At 47.2% G+C, this 16,888-nt stretch overlaps 1 protein-coding gene and 1 long non-coding RNA gene across 6 annotated transcripts in view; one reads left to right on the top strand and one right to left on the bottom strand.

Moving 5' to 3' along the window:
* The window catches only part of ATP13A3 (ATPase 13A3), a 58,141-nt gene extending 49,884 nt beyond the window's left edge, over positions 1-8,257 (bottom strand). For 2 of the 4 annotated variants that reach the window (XM_050712607.1, XM_050712608.1), the window contains exon 1: positions 7,201-7,295. The gene's annotated coding sequence lies outside the window, so the exon portion shown is untranslated. Of the gene's footprint in view, positions 1-7,200; positions 7,296-8,157 lie in introns of those variants that run through there. The other 2 variants (XM_035544426.2, XM_035544423.2) reach the window with 2 other exon arrangements.
* On the top strand, positions 7,540-12,080 carry LOC126913413 (uncharacterized). 2 transcript variants are annotated; one of them, XR_007708655.1, is made up of 3 exons: positions 7,540-7,657; positions 10,291-10,434; positions 11,637-12,080. It is a non-coding gene; the product is annotated as an uncharacterized LOC126913413 (long non-coding RNA). The 2 variants fall into 2 exon arrangements; XR_007708656.1 differs by lacking the exon at positions 7,540-7,657 and adding an exon at positions 9,995-10,116.
* The last annotated feature ends 4,808 nt before the right edge of the window (positions 12,081-16,888 follow it).

Raw genomic sequence — 16,888 nt, 5'->3', positions numbered from 1 at the left:
AGAGAAGTACTGTCAAGACCCTCTCCTGAAACAAGTACCTAACTTCTTTTCTGGTCCTTGCCAAACAGACCAACTGAAGACGGCATCGATCCAAAGAATGCACCCTGCAAGATCGCCCATTTGACAGCTCTTTTATGTACCCATTTGAATTACCAGCTGGCCTGAAAAGAACTTTTTGCTGGCTTGTCAGACCTGGATTTCTGCTGTAGTGACAGAAGCACCAGTTTTAGACAGTAGACAAAGACTGTTCAAGCCAATGGAACAGCCCCTTCGAATTTACCGGGCTTTGGATCAAGCCTTCACAACAACAGCAGATAACATTAAGACTCCTCCACTCCCTGATATAAAAACATTTTTTCTATTTGGAAAGCATGGATAAGAAAAGCCATCCTTCTGCTCAGAGAAAATATTATTTAGCAATTCAACAGCAATAGGGCTGTTCAGGAAATTCACCTGTACCCAGAAAAGACGTACAGCTCAATAAATACTATTACAGGGTGAAGATAAGATAGGTAATGCAATCTAACTGCAATCTAACTGCAATATACTATACAACCTCAATTATTGGAGGCCAACCCTCAACTACATCATTGAACTTTCAGCTCCTTGTGTCTACTACTGCATTAAATTTGTCCTGCAGAAGATAAACTCTTGCTACTCTTAACACCAATCACTGGGGCAGATCTAAAGGACGGAGTTATAATGTAACTGTAATTTTCTTCACTGATTTGGAGGCATGGTATTATACCAAAACACATAGGATTAAATTAATTTTTCCATACATTCCAGTTATCTTAAGAATAAGTCACCAAAAGAGGAGGACTAGTTGGATACTTTGTTTTGACATGAAGTCTACTGCAGACAGTCAAAAGCAATTCTAAGAGGGCATGAGAATAACAATGCTTAAAATAGGATGGCTCTGCTGGCAGTTGGACTTTCTGCTTTGAAAGTTATCTGTCCTCACTGAGGCTTCCTCTACTGGTGTATGTACTGAACTATGTGTCCTTCAGAGACCTCCAAAGGCAAAGGTGGACCTTTCTAGCGACGATTAGGCACTAGGATTACAATTTAAGTCTAAAGCAGTAATTTGAAGCTACTGAGACTTCCAGAAGAACTGAAGATTTCTCAAAGCTCTACTGCACTGAAGTGACAGACACACACTCCTATGCTGTAGAGCTTCTACCACAGAGAACCTCCCGGCAGCACGAGGGAACCTGCTCCATTTGCAAGCAGTGACACGAAGCACAGCATCCTTCCACACTGATCCAAGCAGCATGGTCCAGCCATCAGAACGTCTGCAAGGTCTAAACTCACCTTGTACGACCACAAAAGCATACATTTTGTATGACAGACAAAAAGCGTCCTCTGCATTTTCGTCTCCTTGTCCCAACACAAACTAAAATTGGAATCCTTTAAAGTGGGGTAAAAGGCACGGCAGTAGAGAGCTTAGTCTATTCCCCAACCCAAACCAACTATACTTGCCTTTCCCAACACATACTAGCTTGTTCTTAATGGCCACCAGTAATAAGACTTCTTGAAGTACTATTTTACTGTAAGAAAGCTAAAAGCACAATCTGTGCTTTCCTTGAGTAAACTTAATCCCATTTCAACCTGTCCATAACAGTCTCAGAAAACAGCGTTTCCTTCTTATAAATTTAAAACACTTGAAATCTGTTACAGCCCCCTTCGCCTCCTCATCTCCTGCCAAAGTAACTGATTTTCTTCCATCTTTATGACGTTGTTTCCTCAAACTCCGATCATTTGCATTTCTCTTCTGTGAACTCTTTCCAAGTGGTCTAAATTCTTGAATTTTGGCACCTGAAACAGATACTGTGTGCACACCAAGGCTATACCAACAGTAAACAAAGCCAAAGGACTTCAGCTTTACATCTCACTGACAATATTCATGTTTAAACATCCCAGCACGGTATCTGCCTTTTCTGAAAGCAGTGTGACACTGACTCATGTTCAACTTGTGATCCAGTACACCCCCAGGTCCTTTTTCTAGTACCTAACCAGTTATTCCTCACTCTGCGTTTGCACAGCTGACAATTCCTGCCTAAATGCAGTAGTCTGCATTTGTCCCTATTGAATTTCATCCTATTTTTCAGGTCATTTTGAACTCTCATCACATCTTCCAACACACAGTCCCTCAGAATTTAATAAGCACGCTTAATCAGCCAGTTGGCTGATGCTTTCATTAAAGGCAACTGTATCCAGGACACAACCCTTCAACATAACCTCTCATTTCAACACTGAATCATTAATTACTGTTCTCTGAATAGAATCACCTACCCAATTTTACACTTTCCCTAAACTACTTTCCTCCAGATCATGCCTCCATTTACTTATGAGGCCATTAAGATGTGGAAAATCTTTGTTGAAAAAATAATTAAGAGACAAGACTGCCAATGCTTCTACCCACAAAGTCTTCTGCTCTGAAATAAAAAGATATTAGCCCTTTGATGTAATTATTCTCCCACAAAACAGTCCATGCTGATATTCTTCTACTTATCTTCCAAGAACTTGAAAATATGTAAGCTTATTTATCTCAGTTTTTTTCCATTAGTTGAGATGAAGTGAACTCTCAGACTTCCAGCTCCTCTTCTTCAGCTCTCTTCCATTCTATGTCTCTGAAGACTCGTCCTTTGCCAGATTTTTAGTACTTGTGAGTACTTCTAGGTAATCTTTTAGCATTTATTGAGCTTTTTAAAGTCATTTTAAGAATTTTACAGTGAAGCTTATCATGGGCAGCTGATGAAGAACCATTTAAGAGAATTACTCTCCAGTGCAAAACCACAAATATTCATGCAAGTATTAATAAGATTATCCACCTATGTGAACCTGTGTTAGAGGACAAGCAAATTAGGCAATAAGCACCTTAAATGTTTGCATCTTCTGCACAAATGTAAGTTCTCCACTGAATCAAGATCACATTTTTCCCATCTTCCTCCTACTAAAAGTGTACTTTTACAGGAATGTTGCCTCTTGCTGGTTGCTATTCTGTTTGCATTTTGGCCTTCCCAGTACCTGTCCCCACTGATTCTTACGATCCCTTCCTGAACATTCTTTACAGTGCAACTTACTTTCTACATTCAATTTTCCTTGCATCCAAAGTCAGAAAAAGCTAAAAGTCAGTCTTACTACTTTTTCTATTTCTCAAAACCCGTTCCATTTTGCTGTTGTCTCCTACCCTTTATAAGGACCAGGAGCTCTGATTTCATAGCTGTTCTCATTTTTCACCTTTCATTTTAACATCCTTTAGCTGCACTAAAATCTAAAGGAGTTGCCATTTTTGTTGTTGCATGTACCTTCTAAACTGAAAACACATTACAGAACTTTGATAAGGTGAGAAAAAAAACAGAATCGGGTATTTTTGGTTTGGAGGATGGTCTACGGGTAGTAAATACTACATAAAATCTCAATCCAACTAAAGAAGCAATGGACTTACTACTATTTCCAGTACCTGGTCCTCTTCCAAAGAGCTGCTTTAAGATGACCAATGTAATGCCAGAACTCTAATAAATCAGAACTACAAAAAGAACTCAATTCATTTAAAGGAAAAATACGTGATCCGTGCAAGGAAGATGAATCCCAAGGGCAGCGATTTCTGGTAAAACAGACAGGATTATGAACACGATGACACTGCACCACTTGGAGCAAGCAGCTGGACTGCCCAGCCATGGACACACTGCCAAACCCATGCACGGGGCTCCACGCAGAAGGTGCTGAAGGTTAAATTTCCTTGTTTAAATAAGAAAAAGAGCTGCAACACACAGCACTTCAGATTTTTGTGTACACCTCGTTCATAAATCCCAAGCAGTAACAATGAAACACCTATCCTTTGTTATTTAAGGCTCCCTTTCGGCTACCAAAGATTAAAGTTTGCAGTGTTATTTCACTCAGGAATAAAGGTGTCAGACTTGAGGCTATAATACAACTACAGTTTACTACAAACTGAACATTTGTTCTCTGCTAAGCAGATTACTTAACAAAGGAAATAGCTTTTTTATGAATGAAAACTATTTTTAGCTCATTGTATAACAGTGAAAGGGAAACACTTCAGCCTTACTGCTATTTCAAATATTTTTTAAAACATCTAATTAGGAAATTTGATTTTTGAACTAAGATTTCTTTTGTACTAACTCTACCATGATAAACATGGCCAGATTCAAGCACTAGTCAGAACGCTGGGTTTCCTTCCCCACAGAAAGAACCCAAGATGTATTAATTGGCACACCACCACGCCTACAGGCCCACAGCAGGCTTGCCTGTACTACATACCACACTGCGGTCATCTCCACACAAAAAAGTGCACACTCCCTCAATTCTCCAATGCAAATTTCTAAGTAATCCAAAAGCTGAATCTAACTGTATGCTGAAGAAGCATTTATTTGCACTTTGCTCTGATACTGTTTGAAAATTGAGGAAATGAATCTGAGAAACTCCATTTTTCTAGTTCCCAAAAGTTAAAGTTTTATAAGAATTACTTAAAGAACTTTCTTTCACAACATCTTAAAGGAATGCAATCTCTTCCTTCCACGCCAGCTACCGGCAGGCTCATACCAGACAGACATTTAACAAGGAAAGTGTTAAAACAGTTCTCTCCAGCCTCTGATAAGGACACTTCAGTATACCTCTCAACTCAGACATTCTGCACGCCAGAAGGACAGATTCCTACAACCAACTTTAGACAAGTTAAGTCAAAGTAACCTACTGCTGGCATTTACAGAAATAAAGCAAACAGTATCTGAAGGTTTCCAGGAAAAAAAAAAAAGGAACAAGTGTCCAACAGTTAATCTGCTTGATGAATACCTGGCTTTTCCATGTCAATCCCCTGTTCTAGTACAGATTGCTTCTGTGACATGGGCAACCCACTTCAACCTGGCTTTAACAATAAAAAAGCATTTCCACAGCATGCCCCTAGAATAAATGGAACTTGGCTCCATAACACTGAAAGTCTGGGTCCTGTTGGCTACCTTTTACCCCCCACAAAAGACAGTGGGGACACCACCTCCTTGAGGCAAACAAGAAAAATTCTTCTGAAAAATTCATCAATACATTTTTTTTTTAAAGGATTCATTAGGACCTCAGCAAAACAGTTTGCCTGATACATCATGCCTGTCACATGGCGTGCTGGCCATGAGGAGGCCTGAAACATGAAGTTTCTCAATCTTACTCAGCCACCATGATGCAACTTCCCCCACGCTGATCCCGGCAGGGCCCTGCTCAGACACCTCACTCCTTGTCTTCCAGTTAGAGACGGATTAGTGCCTGCCCCAGACATCAAGCCCTCTCCGGAGGAGAAGGGCTGAACTAAAAAAAAAAAAAAAAAGAGGAACAAACACTTATTCTAGAAGACAATTAACAAGAAAAAAAAAGCATAGGGTGAGAGCATGATGAGTTCAGTCTGGAGAGTGCTACTGAAGACACCGAGCAGAGAACCCCGAACAGCACCACTACCAGAAGGCTTTCAGGAAGCCAGCAGCTGCTGTCCAGCAGCTCTGCTGGAGAGAGTCTGCAAAGTCGCTGGATAACTTTCATGGAGCTTCTTTTTCCTCCTCATGACATGGAGGGACAGCTTTAGCCGAAACCAAAGTTAACAGCATCTCACAGCTTTATGGGACCTCAGATGGGGCGGGTATAAATGGAGAGGTGAAGGGAGACAGGCAGCCAGAACCTCAGCCAGAGATTCTGAAGGAGATGAAAGCTGAGCAGATACGAGCCTGGAAAGGGATGAGCACAGCTTAGCAGGCTAAATCCAAATGTAATACCCTATACGCTCGTGAAGTTGGACAGAGTTCCTCTAAAAGACTGAGACAGTCAGTTACCATGGTAATTGGAGCACTTTAGGAATCCAAGCAACATCAAGTCAAAAGGCGTAACTAGTAATAGCAAGGCACAGGAGTACAATAAAAACATACCACTTGAACAGTCTAGCCTAGAAACTGCTTTTTACTTCAGCAGACGCTAACCTAGACAGAAAGGGAGCCATATCAAAAAGGAAAAACACGCAGCAGCAAATTACATGCTAAACAGAAGGGTTTAACTGAGAATTAGAGATGAGATAAAGATTAGAGATATGGAAGTACAGCAAAAGAAAGTGTAACTGGAAAGTTTGACACTGACTTGCACCGGAAACATCAAACAGTAGAAGCTGGAACTCCAGCCACTGACTAAGAACAAGCAGATGATGGCCACACCAGGTCAGTATCACCACCTCCCTGCAGGTTGACAGTACGTTACGTCAGTACTTGCTCTGAAAAACCTTAAAAAAAGCACACGCTGCTCCTTCAGAGACTGATCTTGGTGACATGACTTGCTGCAAGTTATCTGTGGCAAGGTAAGTCTTCCTGCTTTGGGTTTGAGCTGCACAGAACACTTCGGGTGGCAGAGTGTAGAGGTACATAAAGCTGCCAAGGGAAGAGATTCATTTTCAGTAGCGGTGCCAGCTTGAACAAGAACCTGGAGAAAGGCCTGAAGCCTGCCCCGAGCTGTACCACTTTGCACTTGGCCTTCTGAACCACTTCTCTGTCCCTCACATCAGCATCACAACTGGAACGCTTACCCTTTTTCTGAAGCCCTTCAGAAGCTGAGTAATTCCGATCACATCGGCTTTCCCTAGCTGACCTAGGCGCTCACTCTGGAACATCCCAAGCTGTCAGAAGCCAGTGTTCTCGTGTTCTTCCTCACGGGTGACCACACTGCTGCTAATACACAACACTGGTATTCCACCAAGCCATCTTATCAGCGTGTTTCTTAGAACTGAGCAGAGTTAGATCAATACCAATAAATTTTCCAGTCAATCCCCATTTCTAGGTTTACATGACTCGTGTTCATCAAAGACTGTAACGCTGCGTCCATAGGTCGCTAAGAGAAAAAGCAGCGTACAAAACCAGCAGCATGGAGCCCTACTGCCGTGCTACATAGCACGACAAACATTTCCTCAGTGTACACGCAGTCAAGGTCTGCTGCTGTCACCTATGACACCGACACGTGGACACTGAGTTTAGCAAGGCCTGACTTATTCCATACACTGCATTTAAATAACGCCAAAAAAGATGTTTCTCCAGAGATTCAAGAAATTCAGTGTTCTGCAGCAGATAACACAGTACCTTACAGAAGACAGGTTTATGTTAATAAAAAGAAAAATCAGCAATTCAAATATGATGAGACCGATGGCAGAAAGACATAGCTAACCTGTCTGAAGAGCCAGTGTGTGGACAAATCTCATACAATGGCTGATTCACCTAAAATTAAAGAAAAAAATACAGTCAGAGAAACGAATAGGCTCAATGAAACTTAACCTTAATCACACCAGCTGGGAAAACAGCTTACAGTTCTAGGTAGTATTTACAGCAAAGAACACATTCTGAAGAATTCTAGAACTGGAACTAAATTCTCAATAGAGAATTCTAAATTCTAAATCTCAGAGATTAAGAGAAGACAGCCAGCGGTACAGCCAGACACATCAACAATCGTGTCAGAACACTCCAGATGTCAACCACCTCCGACTGCTGGAGGCTACGCTATCTGGGCTGAGGCAGACAACAGCTTCTTGAAGTGCCCCAGCAGGAGCGAGCAGCCGTCCAACCGCAACACCTGCAGGCACAGCTCGCCAGCCAGCACGAGCGGGCTTTGAGAGCCAGCGCTGCAGGTATGGAAGTTCTTCCCCTTCACCTTGAGTGATTCAAAGAAATTCTGCTGCGTTAAAAAAAAAAATAAAGGGGGGGGGGGGGGGGGAGAGATGCCCTGCAGGAGGAGATGCCTCGCGGGGGGAGATGCCTCACAGGGGGCAGATGCCTCACAGGGGGCAGATGCCCCGCAGGGTTGAGCCCACGCTGGGAGCCCCGAGGCGAGGCAGGCGGCCGCCCTCGCTCCGGCTGTCCGCCGCTGCAAACGGTGCCGGCGGTCGCGGCGGATGAAGGTGCCGGGTGCCGGCGGCGCCCCCGGCCGTTCCGCAGGCCAGCAGAGCGCCCGCAGCCGCCTCCATGCCGCCAGCCGAGCCCCCCGGTGCCCGGCGGGGCCGCCCGCAGGGCGCTGACTCAGCGCCGGGCCCTCCGCCCGCCCTCGCCCTGGGCCACGCTCTCCCGGCGGCCCCCACCGAGCGCGGCCGTGCCGGTTCCGGCGGTGCCCGCCGCCCAACCCCGCACTCACCGGCGGCGCCTCAGCTCAGCCCCATGCCGGCGGCCGCCCGCGGGACCGGGACCGGGACCGGGACCGGGACCGGGACCGGGACCGGGACCGGGACCGGGACCGGCGCTCCCCTCCCCGCCCCCCCCCCCCGCTCCCTCGCGAGGCGCGAGCGGATCCCGCCGCCACCCGGCTGCACGCGCTGGGCGGGGCAGGGAGGGACGGCCGCCGGAAGTGACGCAGCCCCCGCCGCCGCCGCCGCCGCCGCGAGATGCCCCCCGCAGCCCGCCCGGCGGAAGAGAGGGGAGGGGAGGGGCTTGGGAAGGGAGGGGGAGAGGGCAAGGGGAGGGGCGGGGCTTGGGGAGGGGGCGGGGCTAGCGCTGGGGGACACCCGTGGAGGGGGGGGTCAGGGCCCGGTACCACTGGGGATGCCTGGGGCTGGGGGGGGCACAGCTTCATTAAGTTGGGCGGGGGGGGGGAGGGGGTGTCACAGAGCCATTAATGTTGGGCTGGGGGGGGTCACAGAACCACCAAGGTTGGGATGGGGGGGTCACAGCATCACTGAAGTGCGGATGGGGGTGTCACAGAACCATTAATGTTGGACTGGGGTTCACAGAACCAATAAGTTTGGGCGGGGGGGCTCACAGCATCATTAAATTGGGCTGGGGGGGGGGTCACAGAAACTTTAACGTTGGACTGGGGGGCTCACAGAGCCATTAATGTTGGGCTGGGGGGGGTCACAGAACCACCAAGGTTGGGCTGGGGAACTCAGAGCATCACTGAGGTGGGACTGAGGGGACCCACAGCATCATTAAGTTGGGCTGGGGGGGGGGTCACAGAATCATTAATGTTGGACTGGGGGGCTCGCAGAGCCACTAATGTTGGGCTGGGGGGGTCACAGCATCACTGAGGTGGGACTGAGGGGGGTACAGAACCATTAAGGTTGGGCTTACAGAACCACTAAGGTCACAGCATCTTTAGGGTTGGCCTGGGGGGGGGTCACAGAACCACTGATGTTGGGCTGGGGGGCTCACAGCATCGCTGAGGTGGGAACAGACCTCTGTGACCGTCCCATCCCACCGCCCCCCCCGCCACCACCACCGCCACCACCCACCGAACCACATCTCTCGGCCGCTGCCGGGCCCGCAGCAGAGCCAGTGCCATCCCCAGCACGGGCTGGCGGAGCTGGAGGAAGCCGGGCGAAGGCGACCGCCAGCCCCAGCTCCCACGGGCCTTGCGGGCAGGCTGCGGGGAGCTGCGTGGTCCCGCGGGCCCGGCGTGCTCTTGCCTCCAGCTGCTGGGCTGATAGCATCTAAAACCACACTGCCACTTTCCAAATATCCGTCCGTAAAGGCATGTGTGGCCGCAAGGATGTTGGAGAGTGTTGAGAGGGAAGAGGGAAACAGCTCATGGAAAATCGCCCCGTTGGAGGTGATCATCCCTGGGGTTAGCACCAGGAAAGCCCACAGAAAACTCCTGCAGAGGGGCCTGGCAGCACCTGCAGGGGAGAGCCGAACCCCAGCGCTTTACGAAACCAGCCCCAGGTCACCCAGGTCCTGCTGGCTGGACCCCAAGAGGAGTGCGAAGGGCTGGTGTATCTCTCTGCTTCCACACGTGCTGCCAGACACACGCCTGCCTTTAATAACCCATCTTACTCCGCTGCTGCCAACAGCGCCTGCAGCCACCTAACGATAGGCTTATCTGCGAGCGTAGCGGTGCCCGAGCAGCGCGTCTCTCCTCACAGGCAGCCCTTTTCCGTGTCACTGCTCGCCACGACACGCTCGACTGAAGCTCGTGTGCTCTCTGTTCTCAGTTCCTAGAACCCGGTGTTTAGTTCTGGCAGATGCGTGTGCTGCGCAGATACACCCAGCCAGGAAAGCCAGCTGGGGCGGCAGGGCTGATTTGACCTGCTCTTGATTACTGCCCCACCAACGTGTGCATCGTTCCAAGCACTGTACCAGAAACGTTTCTGAATGTTTCCAGGTAATCTATAAACACCGGTGTGACTTCACTAAGTACACCTTCGGGTTCGTTTTCCGGATGCATCAGTTTAAGATTCTGAAGAGCACCATAAATCACTGAGGGGTCTGTAAGCCATACGAGGATCTATATTTTCCACATAGTACATTTTTTTCCAGCAGTTCTCCTTCCTTGCAGATCAAGGCAATCGGTCAGCATTGCATCTTATGGCGTGCAGCCAGAGCAGGTTCCGGAGGGGAAATGGCCCAAGCCCATCGCATCGCCCCGGTGGCACACTCACGGTGCTTCTCACACAGCCCCCAGATGAGTCAGCCCAGCAAGGTGAGCCAATATGAAACTCTACCAGTGAAACGTGGAAAAGAAATGGTTTTCTGTTGGTCGAGAGTTGAACTGATTCACCAGGCAGGCACATGACCACTATTTAAGGGAACAAGAGGAAAAGAATGGGAGAAACAAAAGCGCCCGTTTTGGCAGCCGCCCAAAATTAGCTGTAATACTGAACTGGTCTGACTCAAGTCAGAATGATTATCTTCCTACATTCAGCGCGTCTCCTCACCAAGAAAAGTTAAAAACATTATTTCTGGAGTCAACGCATTCACAGAAAATGTTGGAGTTTAATTCTGTGTTGGCCGCGTACTTCATCAACCTCCTTACTGCTTTTGCCAAGGATTGGGGTTAGATTAGCCAAGTTTCGGTTAATGCTTACCTAGGACATAGCAGTTACTGTTTTGGGATAATGACTAAACAGTTATTTCCCCTGATTCTCTGGAAATTCAGTGACACAGTATTTGCTGAGAAATCAGTATTAAAGGTTTGATGACCTTGTTGGGCAATTTTAAAAATACTTCTGTGTGCAAGTTTTCCAGCTCTAGTTTTATGGATGGTTATTAACCAGTTCTTCATACAGCCTGGAAGAGAAAAATATCACTGTTAGATATGGGGACACCATTCTGTTCATTTTCCAAACGAAGAACAGAAAAGCTTACTGAATAATTTCAGCTTTTCTCACCACTGGGTGGGGATCAATCATATTGGCCATATATATTTTCACTGAATTCCCCTAATTAATTACCCCTCTTTCTGGAGCATTGATCTACCCAGTGCTATCAGCTTTCCAAATTTTCAACTATATTTAGTTCATTATTATTGCCTACACCTCCCCTTTTAAGCAGGATGTTTTGTTTTATTTTAAAACCAGAAAGCCTCCTTTTGTGACATTGAAATGGTGATGGCTGAGTCATCTAATAACACATTTGTGAAGAACTCCCCCAATTTCCATTTGGATTGCACTGAAGCATTTCCTCAGGCTCTCCCTTATTCATGCTTTTAGCCTTGCAAATTTGGCGTTTTTATAGCAGTGAGTGCCTAAACATGTGGTGCCTGTTGGAAGTCGTCACTCAGCACATTGCAAATGGACCAAACTGTGGTCACTTCCAGAGAGCAATGCACAGCACAGCGTCTCCCTAAGCTGGCTGTTGTGTCCTCTATGTGTGCACTCACAGTTGTTTCCATTGCCTTTGTAGGTCACCCTAAAACTGTTGCACAGCTCCCATCACATCTCACACGAAGCCAGTCCTCTCCTCGCGTTGGCTTGGCAGAGCGGGACGAAGCTGTCCTCCTTCCCAGGCCATGCAGCGAGCAGCGGTGCTACAGAGGCTGCAGGGAGGGCACGGGGCAAGAGGCAGCTACGTGGCACTGCCAGAACAGTCACGTGAAGTCAGGAGCACCAAAATGGGTACCGTTCTGCCGGGATATTGAGAGAAAACCAGAGGCAGCACGCATAAATGGGAGTAGCAGACATCCATACATACCCAGAAACGATACTGTGATGAGGAAAAGTCTAAGATCCTTTTTGGACTAAGTACTGACTGGTGAAAGAGCCTACCATATGACTCAAAGGAAAAATATCATGAAGTTATTACTGCTATTAAACAGAAGCTCTTATTCCGTCATTCCCTATTAGTAATAAGAGTAAAAAGATTTGCTCTGATACATACTTTAACATGTTCATCAAAATTCCTGTAGTCATTTTCAATTAAAAGTTAACTTCTCATCATTTTTTTCAACCCATTGCGTATTCCAGCGTATTATCTTTATCCACATTAGAAGGTTTCCCTTACACCTAATTGCTTTTCTTTTTCAGTCTCTGGCAAATTTGAACTTGTTTATTGCTTCACAAACCTCAAACCATGCAGGCTTTTATTAATTCAAAGATTAATTTTGTGGTTGGCCTGTTCCCTCCACCCATCTCCTCAAGCTGTTTCAGCTGCTCTCCAGCTCCCTTGGCATTACTCTGGTTTGGAGCACTGCAGATGCCTGGCAAGCTCGGCTCTCCACCAGCACTGCTAGCTACAGTTTGTCTAGGAAAGGGACAGGTCACAGGACAAATTGAGTTATGGCTTACCAATAGATCACTGTGTTCAGTTCTTTTAAAGCATCAGGTCTTCAACCTGGTAGAAAAAAAGAGGAAAAAAAAAAAAACACTCACAGTAGAAATAACAGTCTTTCTCTGCTCAGTTCACCTTTGTGAGACTTGCTAACACAAGGAACTGATCCAGAGCACACACTGCAGTGCTGTCACAGCTTTTGGAAATGTTACATCCGTTTACAGCCAGCATAATTCCTCGAGACTTTGCTCAAAAATGTGAGAACACAATAGCAGCCCAGGGCTGGAGGACAGAAGCAGCTCTGTCAGCCTGCTTAAATCAAGTCCAGCAGCCTTTCTTAAAAGCTTTCCCATGACTATTTGGATTTCATAGGCACATATATTCTACCCAAACATGTTTTCTGGTGGATCTGAACTGGGTGCAGGACCCAATAAAACTGTCTCACCAGCCCCTTTACAACTCCTGCAACTAGAAGAGTTGCCACATGCAACATCTCGATCACTCCCTTCACAGCCTGATCCCCAAGCAGCAGGTGTGTGCTCCTTGGTGTTCCTGCATGTTCCCTGGCGGATGTGCTGAATGATGCCAAGAAGATACATGCTGTTTAGTGAGTGCCCTTCCTCAGGCTGACTGATCGTATTTTATATGTTTTCCCCAGTCTGAATTTATCTACCGTTATCTCATCTTAAACTGCAGATTCTTGAGGGCAGAGATGTCAGTGTTACCTGCTGTACAGCGCCTAGCTGCCAGGGGCCAGCTAGGTTTATGTGCTTCTGCAGAACAGAGCATAAAAATCATTTGACTTTAAGAACATTTGCAAGGTTTTTTCTCCTTTGTGCATGATTTCTAAATCAGCAAACACAAAAGCCTAACTGGAGATCACATTGGTGTACAAAACCTATCCTGTGCCAAAACTAAGATATCCAAGTAGCAGAGAAAATAAATCAAAACCTACTGTTTATTTATTCACTCTCCTTAATGTGTATATGTTAGCGTGTTTCACCCTGCCTTTTCTGGTAGGACTGTATAAATATGTGCCCTAGCTCAGAGTAGGTTCTGGGAAGGTTTCTCCCAAGTGCACGGGCATGCAGCTGGCCACACCTGGCCACCGAGGCTGCAAACACACCTCTGCTAGCCCTGTGCCACCCAGTCCTCCCTGGGGACAACCGCGGGGCCTCCTGTGGGACTTTCCTGGCAAGGAAAGCCTCTTCCTACCTTTCCTACCTTTGTTTGCTTTTCCTGACCTCAGCTGCTTGCAGGCTGGGGCTCGCTGCTGGCCGAGGTTCCCAAGGTCAGCGGGCTGGCAGCAGCACCACGGCCGCACGCTGCACTCCTACGCGCATCTGGCACCTGCACGGGAACATCAGACCCCGGCCAAGCGCCTGAGCTCCCGAAGGCACAGCCAGGTGTACAGAGTGTCCTGTGAAATGGGGGCTGGCAATCTGCAATCACGGTTTTACTGTTCAAGATGAATCATCAGCAGTTGAGAGGCACAAGTCTTTAAAAGCCTCCTTTTAAAGCTCCTTAAACTAAATTGGCAAGTCTGAGTTGTTAAACAATTTATTATCACTTCTCTGCCAGAAGATCTTGAGAAACAGCTTAAAGAGCAAATAGTGCAAAGTGCCCAAGATTGTCACAGCTGAGGCCTTTCTTTTCTCTCGTGTCACCCTATCCTTTTTCCCCTTTCTCCAGACATTCAGCTCTTCTTGGATTAAATAGTCTTGCTAGTAATTTCCATTACAACAGCAGCATATCTAATAAGTCACATGTCTTCAGCAGCAGTCACAGTGAAAGGGGAATTCATCGCTCCATTTATTAGAACAAGGTCTTAAATAGTCACTTTTTATAGCAGACAGAATAAATAGTATCGTGCTTTCCCATTCCTCTTGCCATCCCCAGGCCTGCCACGGAAAGCAGCAGGGAGGCTGTGCCTGTTCCCAGCGTACTGCTCAGGCCCTTCCAAGATGATTCCCTCCCCAGAGGTTCCTGCCACAGCCTTAAATGAACCTCTCTGCAGCTACCGGGCACGTCACGCTTTCTTGGTACTTGTCCCTGTTTTTTTCTGTCTCTGTCTTTAATGCAGAAGTCTTTCAGCTAGCAGGACATCAGACTTTGCCTGACCTGCACTGTAGCTCAAGGAAAGGGGTTGGTGAGCGCCTCTCCTGCTTCCACGACTGCACCGAGCTGTCCTGTAGTCTGCTGTGCTGAGCACACCCAGGTGTCTCCAGTGAGGACGCCGCTGTCCTGAGGGTTTGCACAAGGCTTGTCCCATCCAGATCCGGGCTGGGCAGAAATCTTTGGGCACCCATGGCAGCTCTGGTGGGGGCGGCACCAAAGCGGAGGCTGCAGCATTTTCTCCTGCGAAGGGAGGGTTCAGTTTGGTAGCAGGTATCCCAGCCACGTGGAAAAATTGCCCAGGGGACCTGGCAGGTCCTGCTACAGCTACTGACTTCGCTAAGAAGTATTCCAGTAAATGCAGGGAAACTCCACCCATGACAGGGAAACCCAAGCCAGCACAGACATACCAAAGCAAACAAGTAAATAGGTAAAATGTAGGCCAACCTCAAAGGCAAGACTCTTGAGAAACCATCACTTTTTATCTAAGAGGGTACATTTAGCAAAGGGCAAGTGCTCTTGCACTTATTATTTGGCTGCAAGCAAAGCGACTGCAAAATGAACCTGCCTCTGCCCACCCGGCACAGAGGAAAAATTCAAGCTCTTGGGCAGCTTTCACAACTGGAAAAGCAGATATGCTTTTGAGCTGAAGAATGCACACTCACCGCTAATGGACCTCACTATCTAGCAGCACAATGTTTTGATTTCATATTAGAATTGCTTGAAAATGGGGCCTTTAATACCTCTATCGTTGTACATTTCTCCCTCAAAGCATGTTTGAAGGACTTAATCAGACTCATTTCCTTAATTTCAAGCATATCTCTGAAAATGTATTATCCCAGGCTGATGGCATCAAAGAGTGAATTAGGAATAAAGCCAAGTGAATAAAAACAAAGATATATTTCCTTTCAGTTACTGTGCAGCCTTCACAGGCTACAGAGCATTAGATTACTGAAATACCACTAACACATTCTTCAAGATCTGCAAATTAGTGCCTTGCTTTCATACCCTTAGCATGAACCAAGAATGCAATCCTTGTTACCACTCAGCCCAGCGAGAGCTATGCTGTGATGAGCAGCTTTAGGTTTGCAGCACTGGAAAAATGTCTTTGAACTGGTGCTGTTTGCATTCCCAGTTTCCGAGACATATTTGTCATAGCAAAATTCCCCTATTGAACTGAAAAAAAAAAAAAAAAAAAAAAAAAAACCCACCCTGAATTTGATGACTGTTTTGAGGAGATATCTGACAGTGCATGCACCGCTTGCTTTCATTGTCTGTTCTTTGACATCAGCCGCGGAGAAGCAGAAGCCCTTGCTGCTGCCCTGAGTCAGGCTGAAGGTCCCCGCACACCCACCCACCTCTGATGGGAGGTTGCTTAGAGAAGACACGAGACAGGGGCAGGCACGTGCTGAGGAGATGGAGTGAGCTGAAATTGAGGGCGAGGGGACAGCTCCCATTCCTGCCCTTCAGGGAATCAAGCACAAACCCCCCCCTTCTAGTGCTATGCTAACAGCAATTGTAATGGGGGCAGAGCAAGGAATGTTTGGTATCCATGGCTTATCCAGAGTTTTAACACAGAGCTTAAACCAAGAATATCCCTCTTCTGGCAAATTAAGAGACATCTCCTGACCGCTGCTGTGGCTGGACACAGAATGTGATTTTAACAGTGTGGTCCAAGAGAAATGATTGCCACACTATCCATGAGCAATAGCACCCAGTTTCATAATCCTGGCAAAATTAGTATATAAATATAACCTGAAACAGCACCCTCACTGTACACACAACTCGCTGTTGTTATGATAGCATTCCTACACCATATTGTCATCTTCTACTACTCCCTCCTGAAGCCTCTTCTGGACGGGACTTCACAGCACTGCAGCCCTCCTTTCTGCATTTGTGCAAAGTGGCACTTCAGGGCCCTTCAGGGCCGGGGGCTGTCACAGGTCCTGCTGCTGACCCAGGTCTCCTGTGGGGACCCGCAGCCCCAAGGAGAAACGCAGCTGTATAAGTGTCACCTCCAGCCTGGAGGCTGCCCGTGACCTCCCACTGCAGCAGAGGGTTTCTTCCCATTCAAGCCCTCACTGCGCCTCGCGACACTTGCTGCACAGAGCTGACCTTGCACCGACAGAAGCAGAGTCCTCACTTTCTTACCATCGCTCCTACATTCTCCTGTGCAACCCCAAAGCTGGAAGGAGCAGGGGGTAGGAAGCAGGCTAGAGGAAAGCCGATCACTGCCAAAGTGCTCCCATCCCACCAGTTCCTGGGGGGATTTC

This window comes from Cygnus atratus, chromosome 9 (genome assembly GCF_013377495.2).
Source record: "Cygnus atratus isolate AKBS03 ecotype Queensland, Australia chromosome 9, CAtr_DNAZoo_HiC_assembly, whole genome shotgun sequence".
NCBI lineage: Eukaryota > Metazoa > Chordata > Aves > Anseriformes > Anatidae > Cygnus > Cygnus atratus.
Note: the sequence above shows the minus strand (reverse complement) of the source record. Positions and strands in the feature narration are given on the sequence as shown.